Raw genomic sequence first — 22,351 nt, forward strand, 5'->3', positions numbered from 1 at the left:
TTTTCAATTCTTTAATATGAAATCTTTTTAGAGGGAGAGGCTTTGATTTCTGTATCTAAGTTATAAGTACAGTCCTCATACTGAATGGAACTGGAAAAACAAAGGTAAAATTCTGCTGTATTTTATATAGGTTGAAAGAGAAAAATTATTTAAAACTAGAACTTTGTACGCATTTGCTCAAAAAGATCTATTAGGCATCATCATTGAAATATAAAGGACAGATTTCTTTGCTTGGCAAAACAAAATAAACCTCAACTAGGACTGAAGGACATATGTGGAAAAGGGTGCAGAATGCCTACACTAAAATAAAGTTCACTCCATGCAGCCTTTTGGTTTGCAGTAAAATTCTCTACACTTCTTTAAAAAAGGGGATATTAAAATCCCTTCTGAAATGTATAGCAATTAATAACATTAATGGATTCAGCTAAATTTGAATAGCATCTAGCCTTTTGGTTTGCAGTAAAATTATCTACACTTCTTTAAAAAAAGGGATATTAAAATCCCTTCTGAAATGTATAGCAATTAATAACATTAATGGATTCAGCTAAATTTGAATAGCAGGTATAGACAAGCTAGAAGAGAAATACATGGCATTATTAATGTACTTTGCTTTCCCTCCCTCCACCTGTCCAAAGACCCAAGACAAGACAAATCTTTTTCATACAAATGTATCTTTTGCTCTTAAAACCTCAATATTGCTTTAAATATACCTTTCCCACCAGAATGTTTTCCAGTTTCAAAGATACAATATACTCATAAAAATTACTAGTTTGCAAAGTCACTGTTGCATTATAAAGTACTACATACTTGAAGGAGAATATTCTGAGTTCAGATGACCTTGAGCAAAAAAAAAAAAAATGACAACACAATAGTACAACTGGAAACTTGCCATAGAAGACATGCATTATAAACACTCTGTTACTAATGTATATGAGTATTTGCTACAATAAACTTTCTAGAATTCTATTGCTATCTATCCCAAATGTCAGCTTCATCCTTTGGCTGAAAGCAATACTTGAATAGTTAAGAGACTCATCTAAAAGCAACAGCATGTGAAGGAGATACATGCTTTTGGTAATACATGATGCTAAAGCTGTTAAAAATTTTATTTTTCCCCGCAAGCAACACTTCTCTCTGTGTAGACTGTAAGTTGTTTATTATATGAGTTTTGTTTCATTCCAGCCACATGCACTACACAGAAGATGAGGGAAGAAAGATACATTTTGTTGGTAGAAGATAATATTCAATCTGATGTTATATTGCAAACTTCTTCAGCAACTTCATATAAAATATTACACATAAATAGCTGCTTCTGTTTAATCATCTCTGCTAAAACTGCCAAATGCAAACGGGTTCGAAGAATAATGTGGCATTTAGCAAGGGAAAGGAAAAAGAGACAAAACCACCTTTTTCAAACTGTTCAAACAATAATGTGATATTTTGCAAGGAAAAGTAAAGAGACAAAACCACCTCTTTAAACTGTTCAAACTTCTGCTTTGCAACGCCAGGCAGTTGTAATAGCATATTTAGTAACAGAGTGGGTTGTTTGTTTTAGGGCCTTTTGTTTGGTTGTTTTTCTCTTTTGGGTTTTTTTTTTCTCATAAAGATATATGCGAGTTTAACTGCTAGTCACCAATTAATTAATGTCCACTGTGCAAATAAAAAACAGGGTCATCTGAGAAAAATGAGAGTCAACCCCACAATATCAATGTTTGAAACTTATTCAAAGTCCAGGCAATGCTCTGCTACTTTGTAAAAACAAACCTATTAAACTGCTGTTATCTTCATACAGAGATCATTGCAAGCACTTTTATCTTTAGGTGCTTGCTCTGACAAGTTTATACCACAACAATTTGTTAGTGACAGCTCCTAACCTAAAAATGAATCCATCTTTTGGTTATGCATGGCATGATTTCCCCATTGTACACTGAATTTTTACAAAGAGATGTTCTCTTAGCCCAGATTTATGGATTGAATGCTCGATGTGGAAGCTGAATGACATTTATCTAGGTGCTGCAGAAATGTGCCAAGAACACTTCTGCCACTTTCAGAATGCTGTGTTTATAAGAGATCCTTCAGCAATGAGCCAGTGAATGTCCTTGGAGGTGCTTTTACTGTGAGACAAGAATAATCAAATGGCCAGGCAGGTAATTCCTTCACCTGTTCAAAGAGTAATGTGGTATGTTTATTTCTTTTCTTTCAAGCTGAAAGAATTGCAGAATAGTGTACTGTCTTCAGGTTAGATTTAAACACTGCATGGATCCTGAATTCCTTTATTGCAATAACAATGAGATCCATTCCCACAGCAAAAATGCTTTTCTCAACTGATGGACATTGAATGAAATAGGCTTAACCTCATTTTCTGTAGGTTATCAACTCAGAAAATGAGCGCTCTGAGGTCTACAAACACCCTTCCAGAAAAAAACCCCTAAAAAACAACAGATACTGATCAGTAAAATTCACCTGATTTTCATGCCCTAGAACCTCTAGTACCACTGAACAGATCTTGTTTTAACTACAATGCATTCAGAGATGTGTTCTGATGATCACCCAGCTTTAAAACTGTGAATGCAAACCTCTCAGATTAGTTAACTGCACATTTGACTTTTGAAGTATTAGTCCAGGTTAGGCCTCATAATAAATTATGACCCAGAGAGAAAGTGCAGTATTAATGAAGCTAATCATCTGACAAAGGACAGTTCTGACACTTAATCAGGCAGCGAGGCTAATAGAGACAAGAGGCACACTGAAGGATGCTTAGGAACAATCATGATTCAACAGAACAAAGATGCTATTAATAATGGCAATTGGTCACCATACAACTTTCCTAGATATACTTAACAGCTCATGTTTGCGACCTACCACTCCGATGCAATTCCCATCTGTCTTCTACATGAAAACTTATAACATTATGTTGTCATCTCTTATAAACTACTCTTTTTAGTACTCTTATTTTCCACACCATCCTACCCCCTCAAATGCTATCAAACACATTAAATAAAAAGTAGTAACAGGAAAAAAAATCTTTTAAATACCAGTGTGCTCTAGATACTATTCTGAAAGCATACAGAAGTGTTAACAAATCACTAAAAAATAATATCTTTAAAAAAACTGATCTGGAAAATACCTAGAAGATTGCAAAATGAACGAAGGTTCAGAAACACACTATGTATATCACTACATCATTCCATTTGTATAATAAAAGACACCTTCCTACAGAAAACATGACGTAGGGAGAAGAAAATTTGCACTTTTGCATCTTTCCCTTTTTTCTAGGAGATCTTTAACCTGTCAACCCTTGACACACCTGAATAAATATTTCTTTCACTAACTCACAGAATAGCTGAGGCTGTAATGCACCTCCGGACATCATCTGGTCCAACTGCCACAATCAAGCAAGGCCATCTAAAACAGATTTTACAGGACCCTGTTGAGTGTGGGGTTTTTTTTACTATCTCCAAGGATGGAGACTCCACAGTGTCTTTTACTGCTGCCACACGAAGACTGCATCTTCAGCCTTCCACAGATCTGGGTTGTGTTTTCCAATGCAAGTGGCTTAGAAAATTCTTCTCTAGAGCAAGTACACCCCAATTTTTAAAATTAGAAGACATTCAACAAAATTGTACTGGTACACAAGGAGTATGAGAAATTATCCATGTCCTCAGATTATAAGTGTCAGTTTTAAACAAACAAACAAAAAAATCACTGTCATTATGACGTCAGTGAAGATGTGATATTTGTAGAGTGTTTGAATCACTCAGAGACAGGCAGTGATAGGAAGCTCAATTGTGGGACAGATTTTATGCAGCCTTCAGCAAGCAATTCCATCACAGGTGCAGGAACATAAACAGGGAAGAATATATCTTTTTCTGTTATCCAGTGTTGCCCTGAGTTAGGTGAACAATAATTGAATAGTTATGCTTTGTCTATAACCAGAACCTATAAGCAAGAAAGGAGGGGGGGGAAAAAAAAAGGAAAAAAGAAAATGGAAGAAAATAAAGAAAAAATTCCCATAATCTGGTGAAAACTTTGAAACAATGGTGTTAAGGCAGGTGTCAATTCCCTCGTTCATGGTAACTGCAGGTTCATTGAAACACTGCACTTTAGAGAATAAAACCATCAAAATTGCTATTTGATTTTCCAGCAGCCAAACAATGCAGATTGAGAAAAGGTCAGGATTTTCTTCAGTGAGTGGGAGTGAGTACCAGCAATGGTGGGAGTACTAGGAACAAAAGAGGCCACAGATAGTCACATTATTGATACTCTGGCTCCATCGACTCACTATTCTTAAGAGATTTTCAGTACATTGTGACAATACTCTGCCAGTAACTACAGCTGCTGAGAAATGTTCCCTTCCGATTCTTGCTTATCTGAGGGGGGAAGAAGAAATCAATGCAATACAAGGACTCAATGATATTTGAGTGGACTAGCTTTGATTTTTAGTCATTGAGGTCATCCAAGACATTCACAAGCTGACAGGAAATACAATAGGCTGCTTTGACAGACAGACAAAGAATTTAAGTCTATTGCTCATGTAAGGCAGTACAGAACATGCAATTCTTTGTCCATCTTCTATAAATACACTGATGAGCAGTGTGTTGACTTAATCTGAATATTGTTAAAACTCCCTGTTCCCTGTGCTACCCTCTTGAGGCTTTACTGTGAAACCAGAGTCAAATCACCATAATCAAACCATCTCAGGCTTTTCAAAACACTGATGAACCTATTCAAATGCTCAGCAGAAATGGAACACTGAAAGCCCTCGTTAATATAGATTTAAAGAAAAAAAAAAAAGTAAAACTAAATGCCATGAAAAATAAAATACTGAAATTTTCTGAGAAAGGTTTGGTAAGAGTCAAGGTAAATTCAGGAAATGAACAGGTGTATTCCTAACAAAAAAGACATTGCTCACCCTGTTTCCTTCAAATAGAGGAACTCAGAGATGGGGATGCTATTTACTGATCAGAGGACAAAAAAGAGTATATCTTTAAGACCCAACTACAAGATTTTTACTGGCAGATTGGTGTAGCAGATTGAACTACTGAACTACCTTGCCTAGACTGAATGTCAGGCTGGGGAAACCTTTTATTTTTCTCATTTCATAACGTTAGTTGGAATTTTTCTCTCATTACAAATGTTTTAGGGAAACTGCTTCCTGATTTTTTCCTATTTTTTAATTGTTTAAGACACTGCAAGTGTTTATATTAGGTCTCACTCTTCGAATCTAAGTTTAATTAGCTATTTAGAGAAAAACTACTGTGTGCTTTTGAGGACCAGTATGGATGTCATGTAAAAAAGGAGCAGGAGCAACACACAGGATAGAGAACATGACAGCCTGCCAGTGTGGAACAGAAGTTAAAAAAAGGAAAGAAAACAAATTCAACAATGACAATTAGAAGAACAAGAAGAAAAAAGAAAAATTCAGAAGGTGTAAGAGGAAGGCAGAAGGGGAAGTAAACACATTTACCCTTGCTTAGAGGGAAAAAAATAAAGGTAAAAAGACATCTGGAAAAGAAGAAATGGGATGGGAAAAAGCATTGATAAACACTTCTTTAGAAAAGAAAATCTGGAAAGAAAAAAAGGATATCTGGTAGAAGATCATATTCAGAGAAGCAGTAAATTTGAACAAAAGAACTACCGAAGCATGTGCAGCTTAGTCAAAAAGATTTGACTAGCATCCAGAAGTACCAGAATAATGCAAACAAGCTACATATGACTCCTAAAACAATAATGGGCAGCTGTGAAATGTACACATAGATCTATGTTTGAAGAAATTCATGTAATTTGTTCGTGTTTATAAATCACGCCCCTGCCCTTCTTCCCCTCCACCATTTCTCAACCCTTTTCCCTAAATAAATTGTAGCATATAGAACTCCCAAGACAAAAGCAAGATCATAATTCTAATGAAATTTAAAAAGAAAAGAAACAGAATGTCAGCTCACATTTCCAGAACATTTTAAGTATACACAACATGGGGTGTTCAGCTCCAGCTCATACACTTGTAATTGTGTTCCCAGCTGTTGACCTAGTCCTCCTCTGGTCCACCACAGACAAATACACTTTGGGAACTGATCCTACTTCCCTATGTCCATGGATTTGACCTCAGGACTTGTAACAAAACACTTGAGTGTTAGGACATCTGCCTCAAGGGATGGTGACCCACCCCTCCTTACCCTTTCAAGGATAAGGACTTGTAAGAGTCTTGATCCACACTCTACCAAACATACCCTGTTCTAGTTATTAACAGCTTTGTAAACATAAACTTAACTGGTTTTGTCTACTGGGGTTTTTTATTATGTTCTAACCAGCAATTAGTTTGGATCCAGTAAATTTTTCCCAAAGGGAAATCACTAGTAAAATGCAACCTAAAAAGCCCCAGTGCTTCAATACATCAGATTTCTCTGCACAAGATAAAAAACTGCTCAAACTTAAACAACTAACCTATCTCTACCTGAGAAGCTGGTGCTTCAAAAGGAGTTCAGTTTATGCCTTATCTACATGGAAATATATAATTACTCATTTCTGTGTATAAGTAGTCTCCCCTCTTTTATCTATTTTTCAGTGCCATATACCTATATTGACAAATGAAAAGAAGCCTTGTTAATATTTCAGTGGAAGCCCATGCTATTTTAGCATTATACCATTGTTATGACAGTATTTTCTGAATACTGTAGAACATATACCTTTAGATGAGATAATAGATTTGTCTTCACTTAAAGCTCCATGCTAGTTAGAAGGGCTGTACCAGCTGAAACCACTGCTGCTTTCTGGAACTTGCTGAATATTGTTAGATTTAATAGTATTATCATTTTTTTTTTGCAGTCAGACACCAATGAAATCATGTTGCCAGTATCCAAGTATCTCGAAAAAATACCAATGATGATTTAAGAGCTTTCTGGTTTGTGGTTTGTGTGCTTGTTTTGTTTGTTTGTCAGTTTTTGTTTGGCTTTGGAGTTATTTGGGTTTTTTTGGTTGGTTGGTTGGTTTGGGTTTTTGGGTGTTTTTTGTTTGGTTGTTGTTGTTGAAAGCAACAAAATTCACTTGCAGGATAAGTCTTCTTAGTGCTAGAGTTGACTAAATTAATGGCAAAGGATACTAGTAATACCAAAATGTGAAAGAAAAGTAGGAGTTGGTCAATACTAACTTCACCTTGTCAAATGAGTATATATGGAGAAAATGCTTAATATTTCTTGATGGATTCATCTGAACAGGACATTTGTTTCTTATTTACGTATTAGGGAAGCACAAGTTGCTGCTAATACATCATGTGATATTATATAAAAGTAACAGAAACACTTTTTGCCACATGGATTTACTACTACTACTATTACTATTGCTATATATAAAATCTATTGCAACTCCACAGCCCAAACCTGCAATTTTTACTAGCTGCTGAGAGATATGTTGCTCCTTTCATCTTCCAAAAACAACTAATAACTTGTAAGGTTGATTAGCAGGAATCACAATGTGCTCAGAGTAAGGAGGCAATGTTTGCTGCTCAGCCCCCTTGCTGGTTGGGCTGACTGGAACAAAAGAACCTGACTGACATTTTAGAAAAAAAAAAAAATCATATAACTTCTTTTAAAGAGTGACTGGACCTGGTAAACAGATTAAATACATCTTGACTGTAGTAACTCTGGTTTCAGAGTTTCTTACTTTCAACCCATTTTTGTTATTTCCCAGAGAAAATGGGAATTACTAATTGAAGACAGAGAGAATCAGTATTAACGCTTTTTCTCTGTTCCGAGCTCATGGGTGTTCCCAGACTCTGCACAGGAAGGACAGTGGCATTAGGACAGATGGACAGGCCCAGCAGTGGCCCGGCAGCAGCCGTACCTCTGCGAGCCCTATTGAACAGCCAGCAGCAGAAAATCCTCCTGGGTTAGACACTAATAAAATTGGTTTGTGCACACTGCACCCTCAGTGACAGCCTGTAATAAGCGTTGTTACTCCTCTGCACCAAGGATCTGAGAATTGCTGAAACTAACTCAAAGTGAAAGCAAGCGCTCTCACCTCGGCTGCTGTTTAACCAGCCAGCTCAAAGAGAACCCAGCACTACAAATGTCCCTGTCACCACTGTAGGAAAAGTTACAGGCCAGAAATGAGCAGCACTGGCAGCTCCTGTATTTCAGCAGTCATCAAAAAAACTCAAAAAAAACCCCAAATAAAACCACATAAGCAAAAAGCAACAGAAAACACCCAACGAAAAAAACCATCCCCCATAATAAGAAACTTGTTTTGAAAAAAACTTTAAACAGCTCTAGACCTTATGGTTTTCACCAGGAGAGTTCCATGCGCTGGGAGGAGAAAAATTGTGATAAAGGAGCTGTGGCAAACACTGAAGTTGGCTTGTTAGGACAGAGGGTGGGGTTTCTGTTTGTATTTTTTAAACCTTGGAAGAGAGGTCAGCATTTAGCTGATCAGCAGGCCTTCTCAGAGTAAACTGTGACAGAGGCACTGCATGGGAAGTATTACTAGAACAGAGATTAATTACTAGAAATAAGAAAGTCAAGGTTATGTAACTAGATAAAATTAGCCACAATTTTCATATTTATAACCTTTATGAAAACTAAACAGGTATTTTTTATTTGTTCAGAAAACAGCAGATAAATGATTACTGTTAGACTGTGTCCTTCCTTAGCTGAAGATTTTTACCATCTAGGTATTTTTATTCAGATATGAGCAACAGAGGACAGGAGACCGAGGACAGTAATGTTAATTCATGAGCCAGCCAGAGCAGAACACATCAAAAATAGGAAAGAGAAGCCCACAAACTTTCTGAATTACAGATTTTCAGCTAATAACAAATGAAGCTGAAAGAAGCATCAGGATTTAAAACAGGTAATAAGAGTCTAAAACGTGACATTAGTATCTAGTGTTTCACACAACCTTCAGATGTGAAAATGAAATTGCTGTTCTGTTTTCAGCAAATGCCACCTAGTGATGCATAGCTGCAAAGCTTTGAACCACTTTGATTTTTATGTGTACTGTCCCAGATTTTCTGATTTGCTCCTATGGGAAAAAAAAACAAAATCAAGCAAATGCTTTACGTGGTCACAGACTCTTGTCATACACATGCAGAACACAGAGGAGGATGGGTTAACCACTTGTGAGGGACCAACATTTGTTACAGTTTGTATTAAAATACTCATTACAAACAACCATGCTAAGTACTCTGTGGTAGCTAGCACTATTCTGTAATATTTCAAGTTTTTTTTTTGTTCCTCTGTCAAAAGCAGTTAGAGAACAGGCTGTTCCAGTCTGCTTGACTGACTGCTGTCTACTTTATTTCATCTGACCCAATTAGTGTCTGAGTTAATTAGGAGGAGCTGCCACTGGGACATCAGAGAATGTATCAGAGAAGTTTGCAATTAATGAGAGCAAGGTGTTAATATGCAATTGTTTACAATACACACACCCTGTTCTTAGGGTGAAGATACTGTCATTATGAAGCTGACAGCATCAACTAGTCCACAGCTAGAATTCATCTTACTATACAACACTTGAGAAACTTTGAAAGAAAAGAGCACATGCCTCTTAGAACAATTGTGTAAATTAAAGGTAAGTGAACTGTATTTTCCACTACTATTTCACCTCACCTGAAGTAGACAAAGTAAGGATGAGTGTATTTAAACTATAGTTGTGATTTATTTAATTCAGAAACAATTATTGCAGATTTCATGTTGTCAAGTCTCTTGGCATCCTTTCACTGTTCCCAAGCATCCTCCACTTTCCAAGGGTAGAAAAGAAAGGACAAAGACTAATGCCCTTGTTGACAGCGATAATTGGGGGGGGGGGGGGGGGAACCAATAGAATAGGATTTAATTCCCCTATACCCTTTATACCCTTTTCCCTTTCACAGCTACTTTGTTCTGTTTGTAGTGGTTCAATTGTGTAAGTGACTGAAGGATCTTAAATTTTGAGAAATACACGTTAGTATCTGAGTGTTTGGCATACTGAACACGATTGTCCAGTATTACCCCATATTTGAAAAAAAAAACTCCAACTGTACAGGTGAAGGCTAATATAAATTAGATATAAGTCCAAATACCAGCACTTCACAGAACACTTGGATTATAAAGAATGTTAAATGTGTATCCCTTACACCCTATAAGGTCAAACATTCCTGAAAAGAAAAATAAAGTAATTGTATTTCTAGACAGTTGATAAGCAACACCTTGTAAACAGCCACAATGTTTATTGCAGACTATTCTTCCTTCAGCTTCTTTCTGAGGCTTCTATTTTTCATTTAACAGCTTTATTTGCAAAGTGACTGTTCAGCTCTCACAAAAAGAAAAAAAAACATTCAAATCGGAAGAATGGGGAGGTGTTTGTCTCTTTCACCTCTAAGATGGCAAAAAATGATCGCACAATAGAAATAAGTTTTAGCCTTCATCACAAAGATGGTGACAACTGTGACAAAGAATATGCTTTTTTTTTTAGAATTGTCAAGACAAAATGTATTAGAGTTGGAACTCAGCCACATGCCCAGGGCCACCAATAGTTCAAAGTGTGTTTTACCCAGCAACCAGTGGGGGAAAAAGCTATCTTTATAGAGAACAGGCACTATAAGCTGTAGAAATCACATTGCTGAAGACAAGGGAAGCATTTAAGGTGAGGTACCACCCTTGTCTATCAGATTACATAACAGCATTGGCTGTTGAACAGAGATGTAGAACATCATCTGGTGCAGTCTGTGTCTCTCCAGGACCACACTGGGAGGGGGCAGCCTGTGACTCGAGAGGAAGTGCAGGAGGTGCTTCTTCTTAAGCACTCAGGCACTGGTCCTGCTTATGAACATTTTATTATCTATGGTAACACTAAAACAACATACTCTGCTATGTGTTGTTAAACATATGTTTACAACTTTGCATAAGGTTCTCAGATTACTTTTAAGTAGTCTACAGAATGAACTGAAATTAGGTAGAAATCATGTCCAAAATTCATCTCCCTGACATTAGAGCACTGGCATTTGTTAAAACTCAATATTCACTTTGGGGCTGAGCACATTTTTCATCCACACATGGGGAGAAAGCTCAACATCTTAAATTTATGTTGGGAGAGCGGAGTAGAAAGAATTGGTAAAAATAAAATGGAGAGGAACACTAAGATAGCAAGGAAGAAAGAGGATATACATAATTACCTTATCCATATTTGGAGGTACTTTTTCCATTCTGAGATAAGGGGGAAAGTAAAGGGAGGAGCAATTTTTAGAATGATATCATTAAATTTTGTAATATGTCTCTGAAATTCTTACTCCACTTCAGAATATTTGAAGCACTAGTGAAATAGTTATTGAAATTAGATTTAACGAGTACTGTTCATTCTCTCATTAAGTGGGCATTGTCTCAGCAAGTTAGAAGAATATTTGCAATACCAAATTGTATTTAAATCCTGGCAGATTTCATGCCCTCCCAGCTGAAACTAGGATTTTCTGGCTGAACCAGACATGAATATTTTAGATAACTTATACATTTGCTGCCTGTATGTATTCTGTGCATTGATCAGTGGTTTTTTTTTTCATTGTCTACATCATTCAGAACTGCTTTCAATGAAGGATTTCATATCTATAACATTAAGTGAAGATTAAGAAATATTAGTATTGATGCTAGGACAGTTACCTATTATAAACATCGATTTTTATTTCAACTCAGTGCCAACTCATCAGCTCTACTGAGAGGAGCTGTGTTTCCTTAATATAGATTCAGTATAGAAAAAGAAGAAAAACATCTATTTGTCATTCTTTTTACAGCTGTTCTTTTCCAGTCTAGACAACTCAAGGCAAGTGTGACATTTCACAAGATCATAAACTACACTGTAGAAACATACTGTCATTCTATTCCCATGTTTTTGCAACAGTAAAGAAGAGTAGTTTTCTTTGTAGCCCAATGCTTTTTAGAGGCACCCTAATCAATCTGCACAGATATTCTGATCACATTCATCCTAATAGAGAAACAGAGTGAATAGATATTGGAATTTCAGTTTGGGCTTCTGCCTTGGAGGATGTACAAAAGACCAACTTTTTTCCACTATGAATAGAAAACCACTTATGAGTAGAAAACTCATAAGCCAGCAGATGAAGGGAAAGAAGGAAAAATACATTAAAATTAATGTTGAAATATATGGATAACTTACTGAGAGAGGAAAGAGAAGAAATGAGCATTCAGCTATAAAGACTGTTGATAAAATCTCACCCAACAAAGCTGAAACTATTACACTGTGGCTTTGACAACTACTAAAAACCTGCACGTGAACCAAGGTAAATTCACTGAAATTCGAGCACGATGGTTTAGAATGAATCAAAAAATGTTATACACATTAATTCTAAGGAAGTTCAGATAGCACTCTACAAAACAGTTCAATGTGAACACAACAGAGAACATACACCCTCTTTCCCTGCTTAAATCAGGTATAATTCCTATTTTCTACAGATATCCAATTTAATTCATTAATAATACATCTTTGCATACTCTTTAGCTTCTTTAATGTTTTTACACTCCATGATTTGACTCTGGTTACCTGCTCACTCTATGGTTCACAGTTACACTGTAGAATTCCTGAGCATATAAAATCCTTGGGACTAATGTGTAAAAGGATAAAAGGGGATTTATAAAGATTAATGCTGGGAAGGCATTCAGATGGATCTGAGCACAGGTATCCTGAGGCAGTGTTTAGCCCCAGTAACAACTAATTATTGATATGCAGATGCTGAGATGAGCTCAGTTGGTCGGAGTGTGGTGCTAATAACACCCAACATTGTGGGTTCAGTCTCTGTGTAGAGCATTTCCTTAAGAGCTGGACTGTTAAAGATCCTGGATCCTTGTGGGCCCCTTCCAACTCAGAATACTGTATGAATCTCGTGCTGGTATCTACCATCTACCATGCAATGGATCTTCAGGCTAATTCAGTGAGCATGAGGATCAAGAAAACCAGAATGACTACAGTATTCTGCTCCTTTTACTCAGCTCAAAAAAAACAATATTCTTTGGTCAACACAAAGAACCAAAAAGAAAGTTTTTTCCAAGAATTTTGAGAAGTGAGGAATGAATTGGCTACTCCTCTAGTATTTGCAACACCTCACAACCAACTTAGCAACCACATAAATAGTGTCTATGTTATTTTGGTATTTCTACATTGCTAATTGTCAGGCATTCTTCATCAGCATCATCAGCTTGATGACAATGACACACAGAGGTTAAATCATTTGGATATCTGATTAGCTGTCAGAAACAATGATTCTATGACATTCAGGCTCCACCTAACATCACAGCAGGACCCAAAGGGTTTGAAACCAAATACCAGATTTGGAAATTAAAAATACTGCCATTCTTATAATGAAAAAACTTGAAAATAATGGAGCAGGCAGCTACATTAATAAAAATAACATGCAAACAATTTACAATTAATGCAAAACAACTTACAAAGGTCAAATTGGCATGACTGTGACATTTCAAGCAATGTAAATGGAAGACTTAACATTTTCCATGATTCTGTTTTAGTCCCAGTAATAAGGAAATTGAATGAATTTCAGGTCTTTGACATGTTTCCTATATTGACAATTAGGTCTTGAATAGAAAATAACTTTGGTAATACACAATTCTCTGTACTAAATTGTTTAACAGCTAAGGAGATCGCTATGCATTAAAAAAAGTCATTCTTTTTAAATTATTTCTGTTCCAACTGTAGTCAAATATGATACTCAAGGACATGAAGAAAGCTTAAGATAGCTTCTAAACTGTTTGTTTATATAATCAGGCATGCAGATAGTATTTAACAGAATATATTGCAGATATTTTCCCCCTGCTAGGTTTTACACATGGTAAGAAACTACCCAAAACACTGACTGATTGGACACTAGCTTTTTGGACTAAGCAAAGTTAGCCTGACTACAAACTTAAACAGAGAGAAAATTTAATTAACATTTCCTATTTCACCATGAAGCTAGGTGTGGTCATGAGAAAACAATTTTCAGTGCTAACAGCAAATTGAAAGAACTATCCATTGAGATAGGAAAGAAGCATGATAAAGAAGCAATATGAAGACAAAATTTTAAAACTGACTATAATGTGGCTTAAGTGATCTTCAAGAAGAAGCAAGTATTTACACAGTAAAAAAAAATTACATTAGTAAATGGAAATAGGACAATATGGAAAGCCAATATGCACTTCTTTCTATAAAAATGCATTCACACTGTAAGAGAGCTGTAATTATATTAGATGGATACTAGTCAGAGAAATGCACACTCTGCTTTATTTTTTGAATAGTTTTTGCTATCATCTTTGGATTGTACAACATAAACCTCATAAAAATATGTAACATTCAACCAGCCAATAAGAAAGGTCATCATCAGGACATATATTTAAAAAAATGGAAAAGCTTATAGTCTCAGAAACAGAAACAGTTAAGTCATCTTCCTTTTGGTTTTTGATTTATTTAAATGCACTTGATTTAAGGTGAGCATTTAAGGGTCTGCTGGTTTTTATTTTAAAATGGAACAGATGTACACCTACTTTTCAATGTACTGCACTGTCAAGACATTCCCCACAGCACTCCTTGTAGTTCAGGACTCTGCTAGAACAGAGAGGAACCTACTTTATTTTTCAACTTTGAAAAATATAAATAAAATAATACTGCATGTACAGAGAAGGGAAAAAAAAAAAAAAAAAAAAAGAAAAAGAAAAAGAAAGTACTTTCCTATTTCACAGACACTGAGAAGACAAGTCTCCATCCTGGCTGGAAGGAGGTGAAAAATCAGTGTCATTGCTTAAAATGATGCATGTTACTGGATTTCTCTCATTAGTGCGGATTACAGTCTTGGCAGTCTAAGCAATGTAGACTGAAATAACTGCAACAAGTATAACGCCAACACTAAGAAATAAGTAAATTATGGAATTATAGTTCTTTATCAGTCTGTAAAGCTTAATAGCTTTCCCAAGCTATTATTTTAATTTATATTTTCCATAGAACTTCACATCTTTGAAAATGCTTCTATTCTAAGGAACACACAGTTACTATGATTGCAGTGAAAGTAGCAGATCAAAACCCTCAATAGTTGGCTTTGATTTTTCCTACAGGCCTTGTCAGGAACTTAAGCATTCTACAAGTTTAAGAGTTGAGATTAGATATTACTTTTAATTATTAATTTAATTTATTAGATATTACTATTAATTATTTTAATATTAAATGCTGCTTTAGAGAATAAATTAATACTGCAAAAAACATTTATGATATTAAAATTCTGTGCACTTACAATGTACAGTTATAAAAAGATGAATTAATATTTATTCTAGAACATTGAAATTCAGCTAGGAATCTGATTGGTAATCTTTCTGTGCACTTTCAGAGGACTACAAAAAGAAAGACATCAATAGGGTGATTCAGAAGCAACTTGCAAACAATTAAAAAAAATCATCATGAGGTAGTTTTCAAATGCATCCATATTCTAATTTTGCAGTATTTGTATTGAAGTGTATCTTAAGACTACCCAAAGCACCAATTCAAGCACACAGGCATGCACGTATATATGCAAGGGTATACATTATTAAAATACTGAAGATTTTACTGTGGGTTCTGACCTGCAGATAAATCAGTGACTGCTTGGCTGTGATAGAAGCAAAGTATTCACCCATATGATGTTCACTTGTGCAAGTGTTCAAGCAGCCACATCTCTACAGCACTGGTACATTAACACAGCTTTCCAAAATATTCTGAAAGATGGCACATACATCTACTGATGTTTGATGGCATTTATTAAACTGTTCAAGCAAGTGTTCACCTCACTTCTAAGTATTCCTGGACATCATTTTCAGTTCTAATGGCACTAAAGTGAACATTAAATCTGGTTCTTGTTCCTTAGTTCATTATTTATTCCCGGAACATAAACTTTAACCTATATGCGTAAGCAACTCTTTTTAACTTCTATAGTGTGTATTTGACTGCAGCTGGGTTTTTTTTTTTTTTTTTTTTTTTTTTTCCCCAATGCCATTACTAGCTGTCATCTTCACTTTACAACCGGCAATTAGGCCTGGTGATTAAAATGCATTAACTACATTTCTGAGAGCTACTATATGTAACAAAGACCATAGACTGTGTGTGTTCTTCCTATCCCTGACTTTTTTTTGGCAAACTACTCTCCTCAACCATTAGGAATTGCCTCTACTTTTTCTGCAAAATGTAAACACAAGGTATAGGAGACCTGTAATGAAATAGTCATCTCTGAACAAATATTTAAAGTAACAAGTCCAACTAATCAGAACTTTCGGGTCTCTTTGCAAATGTAGTTACTGTAGGATTTTTTTTAAAACCTGACCATTTATCTGAACACTGAAAATGCCTGAATGTGTTAAGCATATATTGTGTTATATATATACACATTTTATGTATTCACACTCCACCACACTTCAAGACAGTGCCTCTTGCTCTGTATTTTGCACCTTACTAAAATTCCACTGTTCCTGCCAGAAGCCAGGTAAGCACTGCCACCTCTGCCACTTCTGTGTCTGCAAACGCAGTGGTTCAAAAAGCCTCACCAGCCAAAAGTTGTTCCAGATACATTCTGCACCACAGCTAATACTCAAGGACCCAAAACAAGTCCACCCAATTTCCTCTACAAGGTGGGTTGGCATGCTGACCTCTCTGCTGCCCAACTCCCATAAACCTCCACCTATCCAAAAAAGATGCCAATAGAATACAGAGTGCTCCAAAACTGCACCTATGTTGGCATGGAGATTTACAAGCAAGCCATTAAATGAAGATAATATGGACAGAAATATGCTAAGCACTCTTCAGAATGCTTTTATATGCAAGTTGAGCTAACTGAAAGGCTTCAGGAAGGCCTAGACTCTAGATTAGGTATGATGCCCCTCCTCCCAAATTGAAATTAGTAAGGTCTTCCCCCTTACTACTGCAGATGAAGCAAGGAGCAGCCTGGCTATCAGCCCCAGAGCTTCATCACGGCCACTTATTCCCACCTGCAGAAGTGAAAACTTTGCATTGATGGAAGATGTACATAAATTAACTTGTTTTTTATTTGTGGCCTCTTTTTGCTATCATTTTGGTTTTGTTTTCTGTAACTTATAATAATAGGGAAGGAAAGGACATTTTATTCTTAATTTACATGAAGAGTTATTAACAGAGTTGTTAACAAGACTGTGTAAGGCTGTGGTTGTTCAATAATTAAATGGATGGAAAGACCCTGAGTCAAAGGGCATATCCATCTATAGAATTGCTATCAAGGAGAGGAATTGCTGAAAATACAATTTGTTCTTTTGTAACAAGTAAGAAAACTATATATTGATTCAAATGTTATCTCTCGACTGGATAGAGTACCATTGTTACATTTAATTAATACAATGACATTTCCAAGTCTAGTCTATTAGTTGTTTAATACATTACAGTTAGAATGAAGTTAAATAAGTGTTTTAACTCTGTGCAAAATTTAAAATGAAAACTGAGCAGTAGTGACATTTCTTGGTATCACAAAGCATTTTTCGTTTATTTTTGAAACTTCATTTTTCTGTTATATTTCTTTTTTAAGTAGCAGAGAAGCAACATACTTAATTCTGATATACCTTATATACTAATAGTTACCAAAGGCAACAATTATTATTTCTTGATCCCATTAATACAGATACAACTAAACCTCTAGTTTCACTGTCCTATTCTCCCAACTAATAAACATATAAACAGGACAACATTTTCCAATGAGATATGAGCACTCTTGCTTTCTCTGCAATAAGTGCAAACTGGTGTGACTCAAGAGTTGCTGCCCTACAGAACAAAAATAATTTCTGTACTTTAAGCATACGTTCACATGTATTATCTATTAGTAAATGAAAAATTACATATTACATTACTACCATCAAAGGCCCTTTTAATAAATTCCACATAATGAAATGGTATCAAAACTTCACCTACTTAAAATGCACTGGTTTACTCACTGATGAGATGTTCAAGAAAGCATTTTTTTTTTTTTAATATGTATACTTTTTTTTAATATGTATATTTTTTTAATATGTATTTTTTTTTTTAATATGTATATGTATGTGTTTCAGGACAGACAGCAGAGCTCATGGTCTAATCCAGTTTGCCACATCTGTGTCACCAACTAGACCCCCTCTAAGCTGTGTGGGCCAGACTTCACTTCAGTCCAGCTTAGTCAAGTTTATCCTTGCATGCATTGAGCGTTCTGGTGAGACAAAACTCTCTTCAGAGGAGGATTTTCCTGCGGCACAGCCAAGATGTAAGCAAGGGGAGCAGGGGGACAAAAGCTGTGACTTAGCTCTTGCCTTGTCTCCAAGGATTTCTTTTTTCCCTTGAGGTGGCTGGAAGGAATCATTCCCTAAGCAGCCAGGAGTAACTTTGTCTTTGGTTCACAAGAGTTTGTTTTGCTTGCAACATCAGTGGCAAAAAAAAAAAAAAAAAAGTAAGTAAGGACCATTCATAATCAATCAACAAACAGAAAACTGCCCAAGATCTGTAAGTGGCCTAATACTACTCTAAAATGCCACTAGATAACATATCAATCAAGAGTTGAATGCTAATTGCTAAAGTATCTGTCATAGGAAAACAAGTACTGTCACTATTCATTCAATTTCAAAACTCCAACTTGATGAAGTATTTGTACTGTTAGTTTTTAGGCACTCAAGCTTTACCGTTGCAAATGCTCCTGATGGAGAGTAAGGTAAACCCCTCAGATTTGTTTTATCTGTGTGTGTGAAGCTCCAGCTGAATTCTACAGCTTAAAATGTAGCCCTGAAAACATAATTGGAAATACATATTAATGCTTGATAATTCAAAATTTACTTTGAGATGAGGAATTAGTACTCACAATTTCAAAACAGAAATTGAGAACTACAAATATTTGTAAATCCTCAATGTGTTAATAATTATTCACTGAAATTTCAGTAATTGTGGATGATGACTGTGTTGAAAAATTTCATAATCTGTTCATAAACAAAGGCCTCCAAAAGCTAAGAACAGCATTTTAAGCAGACATATACAATTTAACAGTGCCAAAATTAGTAACTTTTTAACTAATCGTTTACTAAATAGCTACTTCTCCTAAACATAAAGAAATCCCATTACTTCAGCCTATATAAACCTCAGTTTTGAAGTGGATACAGAATTTACTGTGGCCTTATTTTGTCTAACCTTGTTTTCAACACATCTGAAACTATCTCAGCGAACCTAAGAGAAGAAATTTAGTTCATACCTGTACAGAAAGACAATTTGGCTTCCCATGTTAACATCTGTCATACAATGCCCTCAAAAATTAAGAGCTATTACGGTGATTAATTTGCTACACTGATTTACAACAGCAAATATGCAGATATAATCTGCCAGTATCACTTACACACTGCATCATCAATAAACAAAATGACATTAAAAAAAAATAGACTGAGAATTATGAAGTTACTCAGCCATCTGTGCTGTTAGGACTGCAGGTTTTCAGCAATATTTAAAACAGGCTAGTTAATACACATTCCTACATATAATGAGAAGTGGTGCTTGAGGGGTTTCTCTGACTAAAGTATGTTATTTTATTAAATAAGTTTGTGCATAAAAAGCAACTATTCTACTAAATTACATTTACAAAATTAAACCATTTTACCGAAGTAATCTAAGTTTACATAAAAGATAAACACTGAAAGGAAAATGCTTGGAATAAAATCTTGGTTGGAGCATCTCTGGAAACTCCTAATTTACTGAGCAGGTTTGCATTTCCTATCAGCATCTATTAAGCTTCTCAGAGTGACTTTCAGCTTCAAGTATTTGAACCTAGTTAAACTTCTGTGCCTGTTTAATCTCTTTTCATAACTGAGATTATTATTACTATTAGCATAAAAAGGTAAGAATTAGGGTTAAACTTTCTTCATATAATTTCAGTAAATACTTATGAGTCAGTTTATTTTATAGAATGTCAGGGTTTAGATAACTTTTCAAATAGAAATTTGCAGTTTAAATTGAATGAATAATTTAGAGCATTAAAAATAGAGATAAATATAAAATAGAAAAGTTTTAATGTCACTGGCGTGTCTTTGAAAGTCATACCTTTTTTGACATATTTCCAGAAAGATTTAAATTCCTAAAAAGTTTTTTTTTTCCCCACTTAATGGCTGTAATTCAGACAACTTCTTAGACTAAGTTTCTAGGTGACACTTATTTCTTGTCACTGTTTTAAAATTACAGTAAGAATAGTTTGTTGTATGGATTTTAGGAGTACCTTAGAAAATACATAGGGAGAGCTATTCTGAGAGCTCTCAGCTGGTCTCAAGCTCCAGGTGCCTGCAAGAATCCAGACACAGGAAAAAAAAAAAAAAAAGGCTCAACAGCAAAAAGGGCCCAGATTTATTGTGCCCTCACCTTGGTGTTACTTGTACTCTAGAAATACGTGTGAGACACTCAGATCTGCTCGTCATTACAGGAGCCAGTGAATGCTCTCAGTTCACTTCAAATCAACCCTGCTCCTGTACAGAAGGAAACTGGAGGGGCCAAAGGGAAATCTGGAGCTCAGCCAGGACCCTGATCAGCCTCCAGATCAGCCTGCCTGGACCAATGGCACAGGGACCTTACTCCAGACACAGAAGAACACCCAGAGTCAGCTGATTCCACAAAGCAAAGCCAGTTTTTAAAGAATTGTTCCCTAATAAAACAAGCGTTTGCTTAGTCAGAACATAAGCCCACGAACACCATCCATATTTCTGCAAGGATGTTTTTGTACATTCTCACAAATTCTTTTTTAGTCTTCTCCAGGGCAACACCATGATTTTTCAAAAGCCATTGCTTGGGACTAACCCAGATTAGGGGTAGCTACATTTCCACACACAGTTTAAAATCATTTCATAAATCTGTAATTTGCAATATCACAATTGACCACCTTGTGTTATCCCCCAGTAGATAAACACAAAGGGAGCCCCTGAAAATGAAGAGCAACCAGGCAGGAAGATTCCACAGATGTCTTCCATTGCTCATTATACAAAAATACTTAGAATGCTCATATCTCATAGGTCAAGAAATGGAAAATAAAAGGAGAGGAAAAAAAGGCATTGAAAACCAGATTGCTTTTGCTGTCTGTAACCCTTTTTTTCCAGCAATTCATGACTATACACGCTAAAATTATGCATGTTTAGCATGTGTATTGGCATAGCATCCTCTCTGGTTCTCAGCTTTCTTTTGCAGGGCTCTATCAGAGTACACTAAATAATTATCCTCTCTTTTTTACACCATTCCCAAAGTGCTTCCTTTTCCAGGCCCAATTAGTTCTGGTATTCAATGTAATTAGTTGAATTTAGAAATTTTCTATGAAAAAAGGTTGTTCTACAGCTTCTCATCAGCTTATATCAGGGAAAAAAATTTGACTGACAATTAAATACCAACAACATATTTGAAGTTTTCCAAAGCTATTTCTAAAAATTAAAATACCATAAAATTAAACAAGCAGAGGGAATACAATTCAATCTAATTTATTTCTATTGGAAAGGGGGAAAACCCCCCAAAAAGCTAGGTTAAAGAACTGTAAAATCCACATTTTCCAAGAGAATAAAACATCAGATATGAGGTCATAATAAAGCCATTCATTTGTGTAAAGTCACATATTCCTAAATAAGTGAATAAATAAAAAAGTTGCACATGTCAGACTTCAAGGATAACATCAAATTACTTATAAAGGAAAAAGAAAAGTTGATAGGTTTGGTTTGTTTTTTTTTTTTCTTCAAATTACTGAAAGAAGAAAGAGCTCTAGAGTTTTTGGCTTACTTTTTTTTTTGTTTTTTTTTTTCAGTTGTGTAGGTTAAATTTAATTTATTCATGTGTTAGTCAAGTTTCCAGTGCCTTTACACAACTGAGAATTTTACACTGAAATATGAGCTCTGAAGTTGAGAAAGTTAATTGGTTTCACTGATGAAAATAAGTCACTACCTTTGTGACCAGCCTGACCTGGTTTGGAGTTCTCCCTTGTAATAAAAGAGAGCTTGTAGCAATAGAAATTAGCTTTGTTATCCACTCAAAGTCTCCAACCAAAACATGACATCCTAATGGCCAATTATAGCTCCACACCTGCTGTTGGGAGGAGGACCTCGTTAATACTTAATTTGAAGAACAGCCACTTTAATTTTTTCTGAGAAATAAGGAATAGCTGAGTAGCACTTCACCAAGCTGGATAACCCACAGGAAGCCTTTTCCAGGACTGGCCACAGAAGTCAGGGAAAGATGAATGGTCATTTTGCTATCTATGGAAAGATGCCTGAAATCCAAGCTTTTGTAGTTTTTACACAAAAGCAGAAGTAGCAGTTCCAGCATCTCTTCCCTCTGGTTATCCAGAATATGCCCAGCTTAAAAACTCTCTCAAAAT

At 35.6% G+C, this 22,351-nt stretch overlaps 1 protein-coding gene across 7 annotated transcripts in view; it reads right to left on the reverse strand.

The window, feature by feature from the left end:
• DMD (dystrophin) overlaps positions 1-22,351 on the reverse strand; it is a 1,148,466-nt gene that overhangs the window by 867,909 nt on the left and 258,206 nt on the right. The gene's annotated exons all lie outside the window — the stretch shown is intronic.

The sequence above is a fragment of the Pyrgilauda ruficollis genome, unplaced genomic scaffold, assembly GCF_017590135.1.
Source record: "Pyrgilauda ruficollis isolate IOZ18807 unplaced genomic scaffold, ASM1759013v1 scaffold29, whole genome shotgun sequence".
Taxonomy (NCBI): Eukaryota; Metazoa; Chordata; class Aves; order Passeriformes; family Passeridae; genus Pyrgilauda; species Pyrgilauda ruficollis.